The sequence below is a fragment of the Bactrocera oleae genome, chromosome 4 (assembly GCF_042242935.1).
Source record: "Bactrocera oleae isolate idBacOlea1 chromosome 4, idBacOlea1, whole genome shotgun sequence".
In the NCBI taxonomy this organism is placed as follows: domain Eukaryota; kingdom Metazoa; phylum Arthropoda; class Insecta; order Diptera; family Tephritidae; genus Bactrocera; species Bactrocera oleae.
The window spans coordinates 68,126,415-68,149,892 of NC_091538.1; the positions used below are offsets into that span (position 1 = coordinate 68,126,415).

The window sequence follows — 23,478 nt, forward strand, 5'->3', positions numbered from 1 at the left end:
AAGTTAGAGCTTGCACGGACGGACGGACAGACGGACGGACAGACGGACGGACGGACAGACAGTCACCCGGATTTCAACTCGTCTCTTCATCCTGATCATTTATATATATATAACCCTATATCTAACTCGATTAGTTTTAGGTGATACAAACAACCGTTAGGTGAACAAAAGTATTATACTCTGTAGCAACAGGTTGCGAGAGTATAAAAATGTATATACATATGTGTATAGAGAATACTAACTAATGAGAAAGTGCAAGTATCGTGGGATTTGCATTCAGTATTCAACCCTAATTCAAACAATTTTCGCTTAAAACAACGTTAGTGCATTTAGGATACTCTACCACTTTTAATTTGAGAGTAACACGATATCTTTTGCAATACAGGAACGACTCGTAAACCTTCTTAAATGTTTGATTATTAATGTTGACACTCTAGAATAGGCAAATCGTGAAATCAAATACAAATGTCAGCAATCATATAATTCGATATAGTTCGAATGAAATTCGATAGATTACTTTTAAGGTTTGGTACTTGCCATTTGGATTATTAAATAAAACGCTACTCTTTCCAAGGATATCAAAAATGCGAAATAAAAAAAAAAAATTAAAATTATGTACATCAAAGATTTCTCAAATGTTTTTCAACGAATAGTAGCATTGTAGCATTCGATTGGTTTTCAGGTGGCAACTCTTCCCAAAATTTTTTCAACGAAAATAAACAAACATTTAGTTTTAAACATGTTATTGAAATTTAAATGTTCCACAATAATAAAATATAATACAAAGTTTCGTCATGTGGCAACACCAAAAAAAATTATTTTAGAAAATACATTTTTTCAAAACTCTCGAATAAAACAAATGTCAACAGGTGGTATTAGTAGTAAAGTATTTTAAAGAGACGACGTCAGTTATGGCAGTCCCTCGGAAAAATGGTGCTGCCGCGTTGACAGCAGAATTTCTGACAGGATCATCAAAAGTAAAAAGAGTAATTGTAAAAAAAAAAAACACACCGCGACAACACCTTGTAAATTATATATACAAGACCTGCGTCAAATTTCATTAAGATCGGTTGAGTAGTTCGTGAGAAATCATGATAACCGACTTTGAAAACAAAGTTTTGAGAAAAACGCGTTAAGTGACTAAATTTTCAAAGCTGTATTTCCAAAACTATTACTGGTTTCAACTTGAGAATTTAGAACAATATTCAAGAGATGTTATAGAATTTAATAAGATAATAATTTTTTTTATTTTTTTGAAGCCGTGTAACCCATGTAACCCCTCAACTTACAACAGTTATAAATTTAATTGAAACGAAAATTTTTAACTGAGATGATTTTAACGGATTACTAAAAATCTTTTTTTAAGGTGTTTTTTTTTTTTAGCTGAGAATATCTCACAAATATTTTCTACAGAATTCCTTCTTAAAAATTGCTTCATCATTGCTATAAATTTAATTGGAGCGAGAATTTTTAACGGAACGAATTTATATACTCATTGGAAACCCTCTTTAACACTACTGTCGGATTAAAAAAAACAACCTACAGAATATTTATCAAGGAAACTATTATTTCAAGGAATCCACTAGCATTCAAGTATATGGAGTAAGTATATCAAAGAATTTCACTCCGGATATTTTGCCAAAATTTTTGAAGCATATTTTGGTAATCAAATATTATATTTTGTAAGGCTCCAAAAATATACTTTTTCTTTTGTACCCTTTTCTCTTTTCTTTATGAATTATTCATTCCTTCTCAACAATTCCTTCGCCAGCAATTGCAGCAACTATCATTTCAGGCCATTTGTGGCCAACATCACGTCCCTCGGAGTGCCTATCACCATCAGCTGCGTCTCATGAATGTGCGCGTGTGCCGCCGCAGGCTTATCTTTATCCCCATTTAGCGTACCAAATTTATAAATTTATCGTTCTACCAATGTAAGAAGTGGGTCAATTGAAATTTTTTTTTTGACCAAATCGTTTTTTGTCATCGTGTAGAAATTAGATAATCATAAATGTCAATATAAATCGGCATATTGGCGGTCCAGTTTAGTTTTTACACAATTGAAATACAAATGTTTGTGGCTCATTTGCATAATTGTGCATTAGTGGAATAAAATAATAAAATATGTAATAATTTATATCCTATTTACATTTTTTATATTTCAATTTATATTTTTTTATAATAATTTTTGGTATATTTTTGTTGCTACCAATTCGGTTTTAAACTTTCGCTTCACTTAACACTTTGTAAATAAATTCGTTGTATATATTTTTTCACGTAAAATTGACATTTATTTCTACTTCCTGCCTCGGCTATTACAAATTGTATGCTAATGAATGCAATATTTATTTTGTTGTTGTATCAAATTACTTAATTCTAATAATGCCGTAATAAAGTAAATATTTGCATTTATACAGCTTTTGTTTGGATAAGTCATTTTGTTTGTATATTTAAATTAACTGCTCACAGTACAAGCCTAGATATGGCGGTTTTGTGGCACAGGAGATTCATATGTAGTTTATATAGTATTTGTATGTATACAATATGGGCGGTTTAGATATTTAATTTATATATTGGCTAATCGAAGACTGCTAACATTGCAAATTGGGTAACAGAGCTTTTGTCTATCTGGTTAAAAAAGGCTTACCGATGAATATATTTTTGATAAGGATTACCACTCTGTTTTAGATTACTCGAGCAATTATTGTAAAATAATATAATTTTCACATTAGAATACATTTTACATGTGCACTTTAAATTAAATCTGTCCCGAATTCGCTTATGTTCGCCATAATAAAAAAGTTATCGCAGTGTGGTTGATACGAGTTTCAAGTGTACATATGTACATACATACTTGTTTGATTTTTATTCACACTTTGCTGAATATTCTTAGAATATGAAGAATTGTTATAACCAAAACTCTAAATAGAAATATTATTTCCTGCTTAAAATTAACTATCACTACAGCCTACACAACCTCAATGACACTCATTATCTGGCAGAGAATCTGATGAAAGGACTATAATTGTCTATGTGTGTACCTTACGTTAGCCGGGGAAAATTATTGGCATGTCATGAGTGAGTTAATTGACTGTATTATTGACATTAACTACTTTAATGGACATTTATCCACAAGCACATACACACATACAAAAGTATATTTTACAAAATATGCTTAGTCATATTTAGTGATAAATCTGATTACAGCACGTAGGCAAAGTGTCATAAGCTGCGAAATGGAGGGGAACAGTGTGAGAGTAAGCTATTTACTTTTACGTTGCATAAAGTTAATATTATGTATATTCAAGTGTACACATACGCATACATAGTATATATAAATTCAGCTTTATTTATGTTCATATATGTGTATGGGAAATTTTATTATCAAATTGATAAATGACTGCGTAAGTAGAAAAAATCGCTTTGTCACATTTGTTTGAATTAATTAAATGTCCTTTAACGATGATAAATGCTTTCGAATATATTTCGATACATGTTTTCATGTCAGATATATGTATGTATAGGCCAGAGAGTAAGGGAGAGTAGTAAGTACTTTTAATGCTTCCTTTAAATAATGATTACTTGTGTATATAGGTATGTATATACAAGTATGCGTATGCGTATATACATATATAATACTTATTATATTATGTAGAGTAAAAATTGTTTTGAAATTCATAGGCTTGTGTTTCGTAGATAACGAGGCTTTGCAAATTTGTTAGGGAATGACTAAGGTGTTTTTTAATGTCACTGCCGTTTAGACGTTTGAAATTGATGGTGGTTTACTTTGTGCTGCAAGGAGATTAATAATATTTGAAGATTGGTAATAATATATTTTAAAAAAATGTGGTCTATGAATGTGAATGGATATGAAGAGTATATCTTTGTTTGCATCAAACTGTAAATTAATTGAAAGAGAAAATCCAGTTCAAAAAAATTTTATTTTGCACCAAAAATATTCTAAGTGTACTGGCCGTTGAGTCGAAAGTTTAGATTAAGTCTAAATTATGTCTATATAATACGCTGGAATCAGATAATAAAAGTATATATCCGCATTTTAAGTTAAATCTGATTTTTATACTCTCGCAACCTGTTGCTACAGAGTATAATAGTTTTGTTCACCTAACGGTTGTTTGTATCACCTAAAACTAATCGAGTTAGATATAGGGTTATATACAATATATATAAATGATCAGGATGAAGAGACGAGTTGAAATCCGGATGACTGTCTGTCCGTCCGTCCGTCCGTCCGTCCGTGCAAGCTCTAACTTGAGTAAAAATTGAGATATCTTTATGAAACTTGGTAGACATGTTTCTTGGTACCGTGAGACGGTTGGTATTGCAGATGGGCGTAATTGGACCACTGCCACGCCCACAAAACGCCATTAATCAAAAACAAATAACTTGCCATAACTAAGCTCCGCAATAAGATACAAGACTGTTGTTTGGTACACAGAATCACATTAGGGAGGGGCATCTGCAGTTAAAACTTTTTTTTAAAAAGTGGGCGTGGTCCCGCCTCTAATAGGTTTAATGTGCATATCTCCTAAACCGCTAATGCTATAATAACAAAATTCACTGTAAGCAAATGTTTTTAGCACTTCTATTGACGGTGTGAAAATAGTTGAAATCGGGTGGCAACTCCGCCCACTCCCCATATAACGGTACTGTTAAAAACTACTAAACGCGCGATAAATCAAGCACTAAAGACGCCAGAGACATTAAATTTTATCTCTGGGATGGTATGAGATGACTTTATAGGAACCGCGTTCAAAATTAGACAGTGGGCGTGGCACAGCCCACTTTTAGGTGAAAACCCATATCTTGAGATCTGCTTAACCGATTTCAACCAAATTCGGTGCATAACGTTCTCTTCATATTTCTATGTCATAGTGCGAAAATGGGACCGGACTACAACCACGATTACTTCCCATGTAACACCATTTTCAATTCCATCTGATTCTTTCACTTTCCACTATGCAAATCAGGTAACAATGATTATATCGGGGTAAAACTTTGCGTGAATAATGCAATTAAAGTATGCCACCTTGTGGCCAAAAATTGTCTAAATCGAACCAAAACTGTTCAAACCCCTAAGTACTAAATATGTGGACCCCAGTGCCTATAGTTGACCTTCTACCGAAAATATCAGTCAATCCAAGAAATCTCAAACGAGTATACCATTTGACTTTGCGAGAGTATAAAATGTTCGGTTAAATCCGAACTTAGCCCTTCCTTACTTGTTAAAATTACAGATTTTAGAGGCATAGATTTTAAGGTTATGATCTTCCATATACTTATTCCAACCAGCATGACCAAAGAAATAACTTCCATTTGTAAAAAAAAACTCAATTCATGCGAGTTCTCTATACAGTAGCTTCTCACGCAATTACGCAGCACAAACACATGCGCACACACTTACTTACACAAGAACTACTCAACAAATTTGCTTAAGTGCCATAAAAAATTATTGCATCATGACCAAATAATGAGGATGTCAATTATAAAAGCAATATTTATTTTAAGTACATTCAATCATTGTTATTTCGTGCATTTAAAACTGCTAACCCACTTACAGCAGCCACTCACTTGCACACACACGCACACAGACAGACCTGCGCGCTCACACTTGGAAAGTTCAAAGTTGAATTTGCATGGAATGATTGCAACGCATTCTTTTTCAAAGCTCGTAAAATGTAATTAAAACTATTTACTCCACTACTCAGAGCAAATTAGACAAGCGCAGAGAACAAATAATAAGCAGGAGTTTAAGCCTACGAGTATGTTCGTGTATGTGTGTTGCGTCTAAGGAGGTCATTATGGCTTACCACAGTTATGACCGCTTGAGTTGTATTATTTACTCACTCGAAGTTATATATATATACATATATCTATATATGTATAATATACATTGTATGTATACATACTTATGTATAAAGTTAAATATATATTTTTTTCTTATTATATGTTTACTTAATACATATATTTACATACATATGCACAAATTCATATAAACACATTCATAGATACATATATACATAGTATACAATACACTCATATACATTTTCATAGTAAATTGTCTTTTGAAAACTCACTACTTTGCTGCTGTTGCATCTTAAATTGTGTCGACACTCAATCGAGTTTGGAAGTCGACATGCCGTCTTAATATGCATTTAATTGCTGCTGACACTTTAATGAACAGCGCAGAATTGACTGTCTGACACTTAATTTAATTTAGACAGAGCAACTTGTGGATCGCCACAAAGTGTGTTCAAGTGTTTAAGTGTCTTTTGTATGCCACATCATTGACAAATTGTTGTAAGAGCGACTCTTATACTAATATGCAATGTAAATTTATTGCTTAGATATTTGCATCCATAAATATGTATTTGTGGTAGAATAAAAATGATAAAACAGCTGATTTACATAAAACCATAAGTTTAACTTAAACTTTGGTTACATGAGATTAAAAATATCTACCGAATATACGTACATATGTATAATTATTTTTTTAGATTATTTATTTAGATTTAAACATTTTTTTCGTACAAAACATTTTTTTTGTGTTCTTTGAGGCAAAATATTGAACACGTATTTTTATATTTCGACTCGATATGAAAAATTGTGGAGTAATGAATTTAAAAATTTCAAAGCTCGAAAAAGGTAGCTTTAAACATTTGCGGGTAAAAAGAAAAGTATTTCATTATAAAAATAACTAACCGATTTATTGTTTTCGATTTTTTTCAGCTTTCCAATGAGATATATGCTGAATTTTTTCGACTTTTTTTATAAACACATAATTTTTTTTTTTTCAATTTGGAACTATTTTACTCATTTTTTTTTGTAAGTAATAGCGTAAGTGCACGTTAGAGTATGGCTGTGTGAAATACAAAAACTTCATCTAAGTAACTAATCAAAAACAGAGAAATCAGAGTACATTTTGTTGTTTAATTTTATTTGCCAAATAGTTCTGATCTTTTTTGAGAGTTCACAACAGTTAGCCGCTTAATAATCCTGATCCATTCTTGTTACTTAGGTCCGTCGAATTAAGACCTTAGCATTTTAAGGGAACCGACAAGAAAGTTTACTACAGGAGTTTCTCCGATATTCAAAATACAGGTCCCCGAGAAGAAAGCGATTAAGGCCAAGGTTCCATATTCTTACTTGATGTAACACAAGTACAGTACAAGTACAAACAACTCCTTACAAATATCGGCCTATAAGTGCCGCTACATATCAAAATCAGTTTTTAGAGGTTTTTTCCAACATAAGTTAAATTTTTACTCTGTAAATAGTAAATTAATAAGTAGTCGATATAAAAGCTTGAGCAATGTTCCGTTATGTTATTTTCTTAAGGAAACGTTATGTCTTTCGTGAAAATCTAACGTTCATTAAGGGTTAATGATTGTTAACGGTTAGATTCATTAATCTATGGAATTCAAACTGGCTCTCAGTTGCTTCAGAGCTTGCTGAGAAAGGCATATATGGAGATTATAATACAACATCTGTTTATAGATATCCGAAAAAATAACATCGTCACAAGTAAGAGGAACAAAAAGAGGAGCTGGAAAATATTTCTGCTTATTTGATGTGAGTTTTAAGCACTCTTCACAGACCTTCTGCTGTTAATTGGTTAGCGAAAGAATTAGTTTTGGATACATGTTTAGTAGCTGTAGGATCTCTATGCAAATACTTAAAATCGACAAGCACCTCTTGCGTATTGATTGATTTAAACCACGTTGAATGCCAGTCGTTCATTCAGCTCTGTTAATGACGATAACATCGAAAAAGTTAAAAAATCAATGCTTGAAAATCATTTTGTTGATATCAGAGAGATAGCAGAAGACTTTAACATTTTTTATGGATCGAACTAATACATTTTGGTTAATGTTTTTAGTATGAAGCGTGACACTGCTAAACTTGTACTAAAAGACCTGAATGCGCCCTCACATTTTAGTAGGATTGTGAATGACTTTGTAGCCAAATAGAAAACGAGAATCATCGCTCAGTCACCGTTTGCGGCTTTTTCGGAATTTTTTCTGTCTTTGAAACTGAAAATCCACTTCGGGAAATGCGCAATGTGCCCACTAACCCAATATACAAAAGTCACCAGACAAACTTTTCGCGTCGTAGACAAGCAGCTGTCAAGCACACAATATTTGAATATAATTTAATATATATAATATTATATATATAAAATCTAACCTAACTTAACTTTGACCTATATACGACTGTGTGTCCATGAACTAGTAGTTATAAGTATATAGTATTTATAAATATGTATGTATATGGCGCTCGTATAATTAGTTGTCATGAAAATAATTTATGTTTGAGCGACAAGATACCAGAATGATAATTTCACAATATTCATAGTATGTTATAAAATTGCTCCATCACTTCACAGTACATAAACAAGTATCTCGTGTTTATATGTGCTCATTACATCTCCAGCGTCCTTTATATGGTATGTGCTTCTACTATTTAGACCCCAAGCAATTTGCGAACTCAACCAGTTTATGATTATGTCACGTTTCGACTATAAAGTGACGCAATTAAATTCAGAGGGCGGTTGCCGAAATCAACCCAAATGAGTGTCACATGCAGGGCGGGGGAGGGAAGTGGAGGTGGCGAAAAACGCGGTCAGAATTAAACAAATATCAAATATTTCTACTCGCATTTATTGTTTGCATATTGTTTCATCGCATTGGCGTGGACAGCGGGCGGGCGGACGAAAGTGAATGAGATTGAGAATGTGAATGAAACTGAAAATGACAAAATGCCAAAAAACAAAGAACAAAAAAACATACACACTGCAAATATACATAGAAATAAAATTATTCACTTGAAACGTGATACATTTCGAAAACGAGCCGAGCGAATTAAATAGGAGCTCATCGCATGCAAATACAATATATCTACAGCCGACCAAAAATACTTTTTCAGCCTCGAAAGCACTTCAAAATGGCATACAACGATGCTGTGTATTTGTGTGCATGTATATCTATATGTAAGAATATATGTGTCGACTATAAGCATATAAATACAAAGTAACAAACATATATATATGTGTGCGTGTGCAGTTGCAGATATTTTGGGTGAGCTTTGTTTCGTCTGACTGCCGAGAGCCGCTTGTGAACAGTTAATTTGATTTCGTATTTTTGTTGATCCCTTTGCTGCTGTTGTTGTTGTTGCTCTTGTTGACGCCAACAGCCTACCGACACATTGTGAACATTTAACATTGTTAAATGGCTGTCCGGGGCTGTCGATTGTGGTTGACCCAACGCAAACTTGCATATGCTCAAACAAATATTTTCACACACACATGTAAATATTTAAATATACATATGCACATATACCATACACTTGTTATGCCAGAGTGAAGGCTGTGCACATAAGTAGGATCGGCATATATCACATTGAAACCTTTTTCAAGCTATAGTTACTCTTCTATATATGCGAGTATGTATATGTATTAAAATATGTATGTATGTTTTTACATATATGCCTATGTCCTCACTTACACATACGCAAACACTATTACGCAATAAATTTATGTAGATCGCCCCCATGTGTGGCAAGTTCGCATGCAGATTTGTTTTGTTTTTAGTTTTTGTTTTCGTTTTCGAGTTTTTTCGCTCTCTTTTGATTGAGTTGTGTCGGATTAGTTTGGAAAACTGTTTGTATTTGTATGCATTTTTCGCTTGAAAAGTTTTTCTGTTTGTTGTTGGTGCAGAATCAATTTTAAGTTTCCGCAGCAGCTGAAAAATGCAATGATATGTGGATTGAAAACTGTGCTCAAGCATATACACACATATACATATACATATGCATAATAGAAAAACATTTTAACAAAAGCGCAGTTCGATACTCGAAAGAGTTTATGGTAGTAAATAGTGTAAAAATGCGAATTCAGAAGTAACAAGATCTGTTTAAAGCCTTCTCCATCGTAGGATCACCGCAAATGACGACCAAAAATCAATCGCAGTTCCGAGTAATAAGGATCTACTCTCCCGATCCACACTATCTAGCTACGTAAATAAAAGCTGTGTTCGCCAAGCGTTGGAGAGTGGCGAGTCAAACAAACTGAATAAAAAATATGCATCATTCATAGTAGTACTATCTTGCTTTATTAAGGCTTTCCTAAATTTTCATCTGATTTCCAGATAGATCTTACTTTACAGTTTTTGCTGCATAATCATCCCGCTCTTGCCACTGCTACCACTAAGAAGCTTTGAGAACAGGAGCGTGGTACTGGATTTAATGATCATCTATTATGATTGTAAAAAAGATGAAAAGAGAGATATTAGTTTCAGAGCATGGTCTTCTCCCTTCCCTTACCTATATAGTAGGAATGGCAATATATGATGTAAAGAAATCTTTCATGTCAAAATACTCTCAAATATTATACAATATATAGCTACAAGAATATATATATATATATAGCTACGAAAAGATTATACATTTTTTCTCAAAACAAACCTAAAGTTTTTCTTGCAAAAATTGAAGTTTTTTTCTGAAGAAGCATATTTGCATATCGATCGTAATTTCCGATACTCCGACTCACTCAAGAGATCGTTGAGATTGGGAAATTGCGTTGAGAAAATGCTAAATACGCTATACCAAAGGAGGGTCACACGAGGACAACATATGTATGGTAAATGTAAATCTAAAGCAGCTCTGCTCTCAGAATGACTAATATTTTTTCATTCAAAATTCACTAGTTGCTTTTCTCTGCCATGTGGATGTTGTCGATAGACATTCTTAAAGGTCTAGCATTGAGGTGGCTAGACATTTTTTGAAGTTCTCTCACAAGAACAATGCTATGGAAATAATCGAATGAGAGTTCAGATGGAAAAATGAAAAATTGAGAAAGAGGTATTTGAGAGATGTAGCGAGGACCATGGTGATGGAAAAGCGGGAACGTGATTTATTTGAAATTAAGCTCTGAAGATCTAACCAAAAGTTTGAGAGTTGGCTAAGGCTTGAAAAGTTATTCAGGTTCTTGGTTTGACCTTTTGGCAACGGCAATATTAAGTGATAAAGAATTTTTTTTTTTTGCATAAAAGCAAATTATATATACATATATTTATTCATATGAGACCACTTTGACCTTTGCTCAACCCTACAGACACACAGCTATAGGCGCATTCAAGTGAATATCAACCAGCAGCTGCTTCACAAATGAACTATCATGAGCTGGTATTATGTACGGATAACTGTAAGAGTAAGCTCGAACTGAATATAACTGTGCAGTATCTGCTATCGCACATTTGATGTTTACAATTGTAATGGAAATGAATTGCGTTTGCGAAAAAACCGAAATAAAAAAGAAACCAAAAACACCTTTTTTTCAAAATTCATTTATCTCTATTTTTTCGGCTCAGAATTGAAATGGCAACTGTTTGCTTCGTGAGCAGTGTAAACACGCGCAGCGCCAGTGCAGAGGTGCGAAGAGTGACTGCGCATATTCAACCCGGTGCCCTCCCCTTTTCAATGCGCCATGGGTGGTTCTCCACGCACACATGCATACATACACACATGCACGCACACACACATTTTTTATTAACACTTGCTTTTGCACCCTGTATTTGTATGCGCAGCGCTAGTGAGTTATTGACATTTGAAATCGTTTATTTATCGCTGCGATTTGCCAGCGCTTAACGGTAGCTCATTCTATAAGCGGACATGAATAACTTCGCTTTGTTGTGCAGTTTTTGTGAGGTTATGTTTGCATATTTTGGCTGTTAGTTTGTTCACTCGGAATGGAAAATAAGAAAAGTCTGGCAAAAGCGATGCACCTTTTCAATGCGAAACAATAGCTTGCCAGTTATGTTGCACACGAATGTGCTCAATCGCACGAGTGCCTACTTATGTTGTGTAAACATACATATGTACCATATCAATGGCAATTGAGGCATTTTGAAAGGTTCGTTTGTTGAATGCGATGAATCTAATCCCAGATGGAAAACTTATTTTTTATTTTTGTTTTTTTTTTGGTACTTCTAAATTTAAATTTTCAAACTTTCTGAACTCACAAAATTCATGCAGCTGAGTGTATCACTCAAAGTAATATCCAATGATTATATGATTGCGTTTACATAAGGAAACTTTTATTGCTTATTATCGGGAAATTCTCTTTGGGTTACCTACTAAATTCACACAGGCGACCCGAGTTCGGCAACTCAAGGCAGACAATTTTTATACTCTGAAGAGGGTATAATAATTTTGCCACGAAGTTTGTGACACCCAAAAGTAAACGTCGGAGACCCTATAAAGTATATATATATAAAGTAACAACGTGACGAGCTGACACAATTAAGTTATGTCCGTCTGTATATACGCGTAGTAGTAACTCATTTTTAAGATATCACTCTGAAATTTTGCACATGTAATTTTCTCTCCAAGCAGCTGTTCATTTGTCAAAACCGGCGATATCGGATCACTATGGTATACAGCTGCCATACAAACTGAACGATCAAAATAAAGTTCTTGTATGAAAACATCTTTTATTTGACAAGATACTTGTAACTTCACGAAATTAGGCATGGATTATTGTCCAAGGCAAGAATACTATCTCTAAATAAATTGTTCAGATCTGTCCAATCAAAAACAGGAGTTTTTATACCCTTTTATGTTATAAAAATTGCACCTGTGAAAGTTATTATAGGTTTGGTGCCGTCGAAGTTAAATAAGAAATAAAGTGTATCAGCCTTCCTGATCTCATGTTATCACTGTAGTATAGTTTTACAAAAAATTTATTTTAAGCTAAAGATGTCAAAGATCTCTAAATACATAAGTCAATACGTCATTTCGTTTACATTCGCATAAATTATATATACATACTTTATAACAGATTTGTCTATTATATGCATCTGATCCAATACCACAAATGAGACTAAGATATAGTATTACTAGAAATGTACATCTTTGATAAATTTTAGCCCGTATGTCTTATAGAAAAATACACTTTAGTGGCACAATTTGCAAGTAATTCATTTCAAATATAGTACATACTTCACATTTCTAAGCCACAAATTTCTGAACCACATGTCCTAACCACAAATTTATACCCATATAAACAATGTGAAGAGAATTCAACAAATTTACTGTTATTTCAAGTTTCTTCCGAATTTATTTGCATAACTGGAACCAGCAAGAGATGAAAAGAATTTAAATAAAAACGAATTTATGAGCAACAATGGAGGAAATGGAAATTGGTTTGCGGAAACTCGCACTTACCACCTGTGTCTTTTGTTTACAACACAATAACAAACGTACACAAATTTATAAAATGTGTGTATATGTATGTATGAGTGTTTATATAGGATGATACACAAGTGTATGCTCATTTGGTTTTCGTTGCTTTCTGTTGAAATTTGTGTGCAAGCCAAATGGAGTGTGCCGATAAGGCGAACAACAAAATGCTTGGAAATATATATGTATGTATGTGTGTATCGTATTTACTTCAGTTAAAATGAGCTGCTTGATACATGTAGAGGATTCAACAAATTTTAGATAATCGAAATGAAAATTGTAAAGAGGCACTCATTTGAAAAATCAAATCCTTTTATGCTTTGTGTTGTCCCAGCACTTACATAAATTACTTTCGATTAGTAGCAAAGCGATAAGAATGGATTACTATATATGTAGTAAATTTTCTTTGATGTTAAGATTGCAAGAATGCTAGATGCAGGCGGTCAATGGAGAAACAAAATATAATTTATTTTAATAAAAATTACGATACTATCGCTTATCTAGAATCAATTGAGAATAATTTACTTCGGTGATTAAGGCAATTAATATTCTTGGCTACGTTTTTAGGTTCTATTACAAGTATAAACCAATCTTCATAATATAGGCGATTAAAATTATAATCTATATCAATTGAATTTGAAGAAAAAGATTAACTATTTTTCGAGTTACACGCATCTTCGACGACGCCAGAAAAGTAACTGCAATGATTCTGAAACGAAACAAAAAATTATCTACTAGAAGATATTGTCCTTACAATGACATACCGTCGAAAAAACGTCGAATTTTAAAAAATAGATTAAAAAGCTGGTATGTTAGTGTATGCAAAACATGCTGAATAAATTCAAAAATAAGTTTAAAAGTGCATCTTGGCGGAAAACACGTTTAAAATAAAATGCTGGAGCTGATTGCACGAAGCGGCTACACATTAGAAGGCTATATCTCAAGAACTATTTGAGATATTAATTTGAAATTTGAATAGGCTATTTTTAAAGGTTTAATTTTAAGATAAATTTATTTAGTTTAACACTAGTTGAAAGTTTCATGTTGATCCAAGGAAGAGATTTGGGCTTAGCTGCCCATCCTTTCCTAAATGTCGTTGCTGGAGTTAATTTTTTTATAAGTCGATTGAGAAATCAGTTTTCTTAGAGAAATTCGAAGAAAATTGCTCAAAATCAGAGTCGAAAGAAGGCTTATAATATCTGAAAAAGTCCTCAGAGTATCAGTAATATAAAAATCATACTATATGCATTAGGGTGGGGCGAAAAATAATTTTTTTTTGTTTGGCTTAGCCTGGGAGTAAAATCTGTAGATTTAAAAAAGAAAATTTTTGGCAAAAAAAAAAAATTAAACACCTGTCGGCGCCGTCAGTTTTAAAGTAAAATTTCGAGTTAAAATTTTTATTTCGTAAAATTTCTTTGATAAGTGTTCTAGAAGCTGTGGAGAGTCCTCTTTCTGGCCAATTAAAATTTATTAACTTTATGTGATCATTATTGGAGTTTTAAAAAAAAGTCTTAAATGACCACATGCTTTCCTTAAGCGTTAAAATAAATTTTGAGTCAAAAACCGTCGAATTCGGTATATTTTTTATAAAAGTGAAGAGTTTAAACCAGAAAGTATTATTTTTTGTCCAAAAACAATTTTAACTCGAAATTTACTTTAAAAGTGAGTGCCTCTAGGTGTTAAAAAAAAATTTATTTTTTGTCCAAAAGTTTTCTTTTTTGTAATCTACAGATTTTATCCCCAGGCTAAACAAAAAATATATCATATACTAGAATAAAACTATATTAAACAAGTAGTGAGCTATTGAAGTGAGACCATTATTCAAGGCTTTAAGTCTTTAAATCAATAAGAGATATCCCAACGGTTCAATAGTGGTGAATCGAACAATCGTTTCCTTCGTGGGTACGTTTGTTTCTTGTAATTTTATGTTTAGTTCGTAAAGCCTCGGCAGCCAAAATCCGCAAATTACGTGCATTCACTTAATTTCGCTACTACAAGTAATACGCTTTGATTGCCGGCCCTGACATCTTTACACTCTGACGCTTCACCGGACCAAGCGTTTATCTCTTTAGGCTGCAAGAGCTGTGAGAGCGAGCTACGGCACACCAACACTTATACGCCTGGGCGCGCGCCACATTTTCACACGCCACTGACAAGGATGTACATATATAATGTAATGGTATCTACGTATAAGCACGATGTAGAGGCAGATAGATTATTATGCGATATTAGGTACACAGCAGCGGCATGTAAATTTCTGCTTATTACTTGCTACTTATGATGGCATTACATGGAACTTTACCACAAGCCCCAAGTGGCGTGTGCTGCGCGGCAAAGCAGCTCAAACATGTACTTATATACATACATATGTACATATTATGCTCTTCCTTTTAGCTAAAATCCTGCTGTTAAACTCTGCTCTCATTCACCACTGATTTCACGGTGTTACCACCGTTTCAAAATATTTTTTTGTTATATTATTTTTTTTTTGTAATTATTTTGTTCAACTCCCGCCTACTTTTTGTTCTCGTGTTTTCATTTATGCTTGAACGCATTTTCCCACACTTTTGCTTAATTTAATTTTAGTTTGCTTACTTTTCCCGTTTGCACGCTCACAAGCGCTGCATCAACATTTGTGGGCGTTACACCAAAATTTGCCTCACCTTCAGCATTGCTTTGTTTCCGTCTCTGCTTCTTTGCTGTGAAAAGATATTCTGTCGAAAAAATTCTTTGCCGCAGCTGCTTGAGCGTGCTGCTATATTAAGGTGTAGATGATGTTAGGAAACACACACATTCATATATATTTACATTAAACGTCTTTGTTATTGTTTCCGCTTCGTTGTGCGCGTTCGTGCATCTGTTGAGTTTCCTCGCCACCCTGCTGTCTTTTTCTGCTCTGTGTCTTCTATTTTGCATGCGGAAATGTTAATTAGCCTTAAAATTATGCAACGCGTTCGAAAATATTGCACTTAGAATTTTGTGGGGGAAAAAGGCAAGGCCAAATCTCGCAGATCGGCAGAGGGAATATTTGTATAAAATTTTTTTTAATTTGACAAAAAACGCGCTTATTTCGATATAATAAAAAACCACATTATTATTATGTTCTGCTGTTTACATGATATTTTTTACATTTTTACATATGTATGTCAAAATATGGGTATGTCTTGACATGAGCATCCTTATATATTATATGTAACGAGAAGTGTTTAGAAACTTATGACAATTTTGGTTTTGTCAAATTTTACAAATTTATATTTCATTTACGCTTTAGTTCTTTAAATTTTTATTAATATCTGTATTTCTTTATTTTCAGTTTATATTATGCGGCCATAAAAAAGAGTAAGTAAAGCAATATACTACCAAAAAAAATTTATAAAAATTCTTACCTCAGCAAATCGTTTCAAATTTTTTTTTAATCTTAAGAATATTAATGATTTTTCATATTGTAAAACATTTATTGTGAAAAGTTCTACATTAAAGTGGAAAGTGGAATAATCGCTTAGATGAAATTGGTTTTCTTATTTTCTAACACGCCATCTTATCTACAAAGTTTGACGTTTCTTTATTCGCATAAATTCAAATCAGCCGACGTAGCTTTGCAATAAAAGCAGGCACGATGTGTTACCAAATTGAAATTTGACCCGAGCTAAAAAATAAGTATATATTTTTACGTATTTTAATGCAAATTGTTATGATCGCCTACAATATAGACTCCTAAGCCAATACAAGCATGCCAACGCTTAATATAATTTTTTATACACTTGCTTTAAGCTGCAGCCGCGCTTCATTGCCTTCAGTGTCTTTAGAAACTTTTGGTTTTTTTGATTTCGACTCATTTTTGTAGCGCCTTTCGCTATATTGTCGCAAAATTTCGACATCATATTCATAAACCTTCGTCTCCTTTGCATTCATAATGTGTCTGATGAATGTAGGGACCTCAGCTACGTAGTCAAGCATCTCTTTTGCGACCTCTACTCGACTCCGTTTTTGCAAATAATTCAGGTCTAGGTTCAGCTACGAGTCTAGCATTGACACTATTCATACCCAAAACATTAATTAAAATGTGTTGAACCGATCCATAAGAGATGACGATTTTAACTCGTTGTTTCTTTAACTTTTTCAATGTTAGCAAGTGCGGTGGATGTACGATTCTCATGAGCATAACTTACAATTAACTCACGACCCTCAATGAATACTTTGTGTCACTCAAATACTTGTGTTCGTGATAAAGTATACTCCCCAAAACACTTCTGTCTCATTTTCAATGATTCCGTAGTCGTGATTCCGTTGGAAACATAAAATTTCCAGAAAAGTCGTTGTTAAATTTTTTTCTTACACAACGTTTACCCAACAATTGCAAACAAATGGTTGTACAATATATATTATATAATATTAGCACTCCGATTTTATCCATACTAACATAATTTTTAATTAAAATTAGATGAACATTTAAATCAAAAAGCTTGTTACTGTTGTTGTAGCAGTCGAAAATATTCTCTGAATACTTTGAAGAAGTTCTGCCCTGTTGATAGTTCTTTGGTAGGATAAAACTCTGATTACAATTCGTCTAATCGACTAACACGAGTGCTTCACTCGTGACTGTTGGGGATATTACTATATGTTAAGCACAAAAAATAGTAAAATATATAATAGTCATGCAACATGTCTCAGTTACATGGATCTTCCCGAAATGGTACATCATTTATTTATAAAGGCGCATGCCTGCAGAAAAGGGCGGACAGATCGAGAAGGCTGCAAAAAATGTCAAAAGCAAGACAACAGGAAAAAAATTAAGCATCTTTGCGCACTTTGAAAAAGAGATCGTTAGTGATGACACAAAAACTGTTGCAGTTCGCGTCAAGCGCTATCATCCTAAAGCAGGAATACTTCTCATAGACTACGTGACGGCACTCCATGCGGCATCACTAAGGACCAAAACTGGTCTATGCGTGGCTTATTAGCCTACCAGACTAACCGAACCTAAACTATTTATAATGATCTGACGTTCTCGATGCCTCCCTAATCCAGTAGGTCTTTGTCGAATATAGTGCTCTATTACATCAATATTAACGAGTCAATTCCGCTTTCTGCCAGGCTCAATATTTAAACTGACAACATTAATAAACCGCTCACTTCGAGATGTCAAACTTTCTAGTTAAAACGTCAGATGACGCTTGACAGAAGCAAAAATTTCAAGACAAAATCCTTATTTAAGAATCTGGTATGCCTTAAAAAGGTAAAATATGGTAATGCTTTTAGATATTTGGCAACGATTCCTGCCCAAATAATGCATCTCTTTTTTACTTTTAATTGTCTACATAATTGAAACTTGTAGTATTAAAATTAGAAAGTTAATACTAAAAGAAGAAACTCGAAAAAACCCAGGGCTGCATTTACAATTACATTCAAAGAGCCTTCTAATATAACAAATTTAAATATCTCTGCACGAGTTATAGTGCACTCAGTCAATGCATAAAAACTCACTGTATGCAAGAAACGAAAATAAAAAATACATATGTATATACAACAAAACTGGTGCTCATTAATAATGAGTAAAAATTTTGCTGACGGCTACTCAAACTGATGCTGCACCAGGCTCCCTCCGGCCGAGCGCTGTCGATGGTCGCTTGCAAGTGTACAGAACAAAAGCAAGGACGCAAAAGAGCGCAATGCCAGTGGGATTGGCAGTGACTTTGTAGAGTGACGAAAGAGTAGAGAAGATAATTAAAAGTTAATTATCATTTTATTGCGGCTTGGTCAAAAGAAGTTTAGCATGTTGCACGTGTTTTAACAGCATTAACATTAGCTAGAGTGCAACAACAACAAGCGTGTCGTGTTAAAACAACAGCTAATGAAAAAGTTAGCAAGTCGGAAAAGAGTTTTACGAACACAAACAACACGCTACACGCCGGTGCTTATACGAGTATGCGAGCGAGTAATACTCGTGAGCACGCGATACGCAAAATGCCGATGGGAAGTTAAATTTCAGTTTACGAACGCAAAGAATTTACCCAGAGGCAACCGCAAGCGAAGAAGCTTACTTAGATGCTACACGCAATGCTACAGAAATTAATGGCGTCAAAAATAACTAAAGTAAAGTAATAATAAATAATAGCCATAATAAATGCAAAAAAATTCGACTGCACCAAAGCTGTAACACCCTTCACAATTAAAAAATTTCCATAGCTACAAGTACTTCATTACGTTCGGTCAGTTTGTATGGCAGCTATATGCTATAGTCGTTCGATATCGCCGGTTCCGACAAATGCGCAGCTTTTTTTGGAGAAAAAGACGTGTGCAAAAATTAATATCCATATCTCAAAAATTGCGGATATATACAGCTCGACAAACGGACATGGTTTAATCGTTGGATCTGAAGGCTTATCTAGTCGTTATATATTGTTAAAGCTTCAGATTTTTAGGTAACCTTCAAGTGTTAAACAGGAAGCTCTGACGTCTTTAGATTTGTCCTTTCAACTTAGAGTTGTTATTGCCTTGCTATTAACTCTTTGATTTAGCGGAATCTTCGTCAAGCGATAACTTGTAGAACTTTTCCAGAAGTGTCTTCAAAAACTAGACTTTCGCAAAAAAACTGTAAATATTTCGCATTACTGTAACATAACCTAAAATAATGTTACCTGACACTACTTTCGTCATCATATAAGCGAGCATATGTAACATTTCTCCGCAATAGCTTGACTCAAGTGTTTGATCGAACATAAATAATTTCTAAATACTACGACCGCAGCGCCATCCAGCTAGATATTTATGAATCGTTTGAATAAATTTAAAAGAAATAAAGGGTTAAAGAGCAAAATAAAATCATACTTAAATAAAATTTTCTTGCTTACCGACCCATCTATCAGGTCTGAAGCTTTCCTATCTCACTAAAACAATTCCAATATTTTAAGAGGAAACCTAATCAGATTTCAAATATATTTAACATAGTAGTATGGTTGAATAATGAAAGTTGACAGATTGAGTTTCTTAAAAAATTGCATTGAATGCTTGTTTTCGAACCACCCATTAACAATCACATTTCTTATGCCTTCCCACTTTGCTACACAGACAAACCCGTAGTTCATCATCGCAACATAAAACAAGACTGACTATCATTTATAAAGTCGCAACGTCATTTTCAAAAGCATGCATACATCAATACATCCATATACGAGCATATAGACGAGCACGGTCACTTGCTTATAACAACATAATAAACAACGAACGCACAGCGGTTAAAGCGTGTCTTCTGCCGCTCATGTAGCTGTCAATGCGCCGCAGCGGCACTCACTTTGCGTTCGACGGCCGACGCCTCATTGCTTAGGTCACTGACCACAGACACACTGAGCGCTGGACACTGCGCGCCAACTGCTGGCATGATCGGTCGACCAGCCTGCCAGACTCGTCGTAGCGGCTGTGCTATTTGGCTTGACAGCAGTCTGCCTTCCATCGTACGTATGCCTAGACCGACCGGCTTCGCTTCAGTCGCATACACTCTCGTGCTCATAACATTGTGCGCGCCGCATGTTCATTGTGCTGACGCTGCTCCCGGTTGTGCTGGTCTAAATGCGTACGCGTGTGTGTAGAATACGTCCCAGACAACTTGGTAGATGAACCGACATGGCGTCAACAGTTGGACTAGCATGCGAACCAGCGAGGGGGCTTCTTGCCATCTTCACTCGTTTGTTGCTCATTTCCATTGTTGGCCTTTTTTTTTGATTTCTGTTTGGTTTTCTGCGCCTCGCATTCAATCAAATTACTGTTCTTTATTGCCTCTATGTTTTATTCTGTCGTTTCGTGTTGTTTTGCTTATAATTTTTTTGATTCCTTATTAATGGCAATGTAATCATAATCATAATTATATTTTGTTTCCATTTTATTTGCCTTTTGATCCGGTTTTATTTAATGTAGACTGTTTGAGCGAAGTCTTTTTTCTTAAATTATTATAATTTTTATTGTTATGTATTCTGCCGCCATATGGTAATTTAATGCTAGCTTTAATGCTAGCGACACTAGAAATACTTGGAATTTTGAATTAAAATAATTATTTACATGAAATAGTCGTCTAAAAAGCTATTGAAATGTTTTTTGCAACCATTAAAATTATGCAAAAACAAAATACTAACTAAACTTGTCAAAGGTTTTCGCTTTTTAAATTGATGCATTGTATATGTGGTATTTGGTAAGTGGTAATCGGCCTCGTTGGCTCTGCTAAGTTTCAAAAAACTTTTAAATATCAACCTATTTGCTTTGATGAACTCTCCAAAATTTATCGCATGCTGTTTCTTTTTTTTTTTGTACAAAGTTAGCTCGAAATAATTAATTGACTTTCCGCTGAGATTTTCTTCATATTAAAGTACTAAAGAAGTACTCCGAAAAACTTTTTCAGACACAAAAATGGACGCATTCGATTGGAAAAAAATTATTGTTGTTTATGCTTCAAATGAATGACATAATCTGAAAAAGACGCACAAGAACTGTAGCTTTTCAACGTATATTGCGTTACGCCATATCTTGACACACCGCATGAATACTCGTATAGTTATAGACCCAGTACATAATCTATTAATTTAATGCACTGTGTTAAGATTTTCTATCGGCGAATAACGAAAAGTGTGGTAGCTAATTTTGGTAGTGAATATAGGTCCATAAAAGTAGATTTTTTTTTATTGGACTGATGAGACGGACGGTGGAGCTAAGAATGCGGTCATGTTCGACGCGATATTTCAAACTCTGGAGTTCATTTGTGGCATAAGAAAAACTTTTAAAAAATACAGATTGAAACGTTCGTAAAGCACTATTTGTTGGTTAAAAACCAGACACACATTACAGATAAGAGCAGAAGCTCGGTCAAACATTTAGCAGAGGTGTAATCAATCCACTTTTACTAAACACATACTTACATACACAAAGGTATATTAGGAATACGTGCGATATACCTTTTCACTAACTGCAGTACAATAGCGACATATGTACATACACATATTCATATATATTTACCGCTATAAGCGATAAAGTGACAAATAGCGCCACTAAACTTGTTAGGCGGCATGGCATGTGGCGAGTTGATTGAGCCTAGGTGGCAAGTGGCAATTTTTCGCTAGCTAAATGTACAGCATAATTGCAGGCGTGCAGCATATACATGCAAAGGAAAACAAAAACAGCAAAAAAGCTAAATTCAAACTGCAACGAAATATAAAAACTCACTACGAGAATTCGAATATATGAAAAAGTGGTCAATAATACCAAAGCGCAATCCCATGAATGGCCGTGTGCGCGAGCATGTGTACGAAAACTTGTTAAAATGGCGCCACACGACACCAACACATGCACGCCAATGGTTTAGTGTCACCACAAGCGCTGCTTTACGGCGTTGACGTTTTTGTTTAATTTGCACTTCGGCAGAGTGGACAGAGAAAATGCATAAATAGCGAGAGAAAGAGAGGGAGAGAGGAAGAGTGGCAGTAGCGCAGGGAGCTGTTAAATGCATGTAAATCCGCTACTATGGCTTTGGCTGCAGCTTTGTGGCTAGCTTGCGTTATGCGCATTTTTGTTATATTTTGTTTTTGGTTTTTCTGGTTTGCTAGCTTCGTTATTTGAATAGCTGTAAGTTGGTAACGGCAAATTGTGTTTTATTTATTATTTGCAGTAGTTTGCAAAGCCATTTGCGAAATGAGTCGGCAAAACAAATAAATTATGGGCGGCATTCAAAAGGTGGACAACGAAATAAATGAAATAAAAATGAGAGAAATAAATATAAATAAAATACAAAATACATCAAATAAAAATAAATGCGAGAGAATAAAAATAAATAGAATTTACCACAACAATTTGTTGTTTGCAAAGATTAAACCGACCGACCAACCGTCAGCGGCTAAGCGAGAAAGCGGGCGCATATGGCGTTCGCTGTACAGCAACAAAGCTGTTTAATTAGTCAAAAAGCCACAGCATAAATTCATTGCAAAACCACCAAACGCATTCAACAAGTTTACTAAATAGCCAACCACCAAACAGTCTGCCAACAACCACAGCAACCAGGCTGTGATCCCAATGACTTAATTTGAAAGCAAGCGAGCATAGGCTGTAAGCATTGAGCTGATTGGCAGCCTGCAAGCGGTAATGTTTATAAAAATATTTTCAAGTACTAGATATATTTAAATATACATATATACACATACATACTTATATATGTATAACGTTTTAGCAAACACTCTCTTCACCTTA

The 23,478-nt window shown here is 34.2% G+C and overlaps 1 protein-coding gene across 1 annotated transcript in view; it reads left to right on the top strand.

The window, feature by feature from the left end:
* stan (Protocadherin-like wing polarity protein stan) overlaps nt 1-23,478 on the top strand; it is an 85,227-nt gene that overhangs the window by 12,298 nt on the left and 49,451 nt on the right. The window contains exon 2 of the mRNA XM_070108011.1: nt 16,568-16,593. The gene's annotated coding sequence lies outside the window, so the exon portion shown is untranslated. The remainder of the gene's footprint in view (nt 1-16,567; nt 16,594-23,478) is intronic.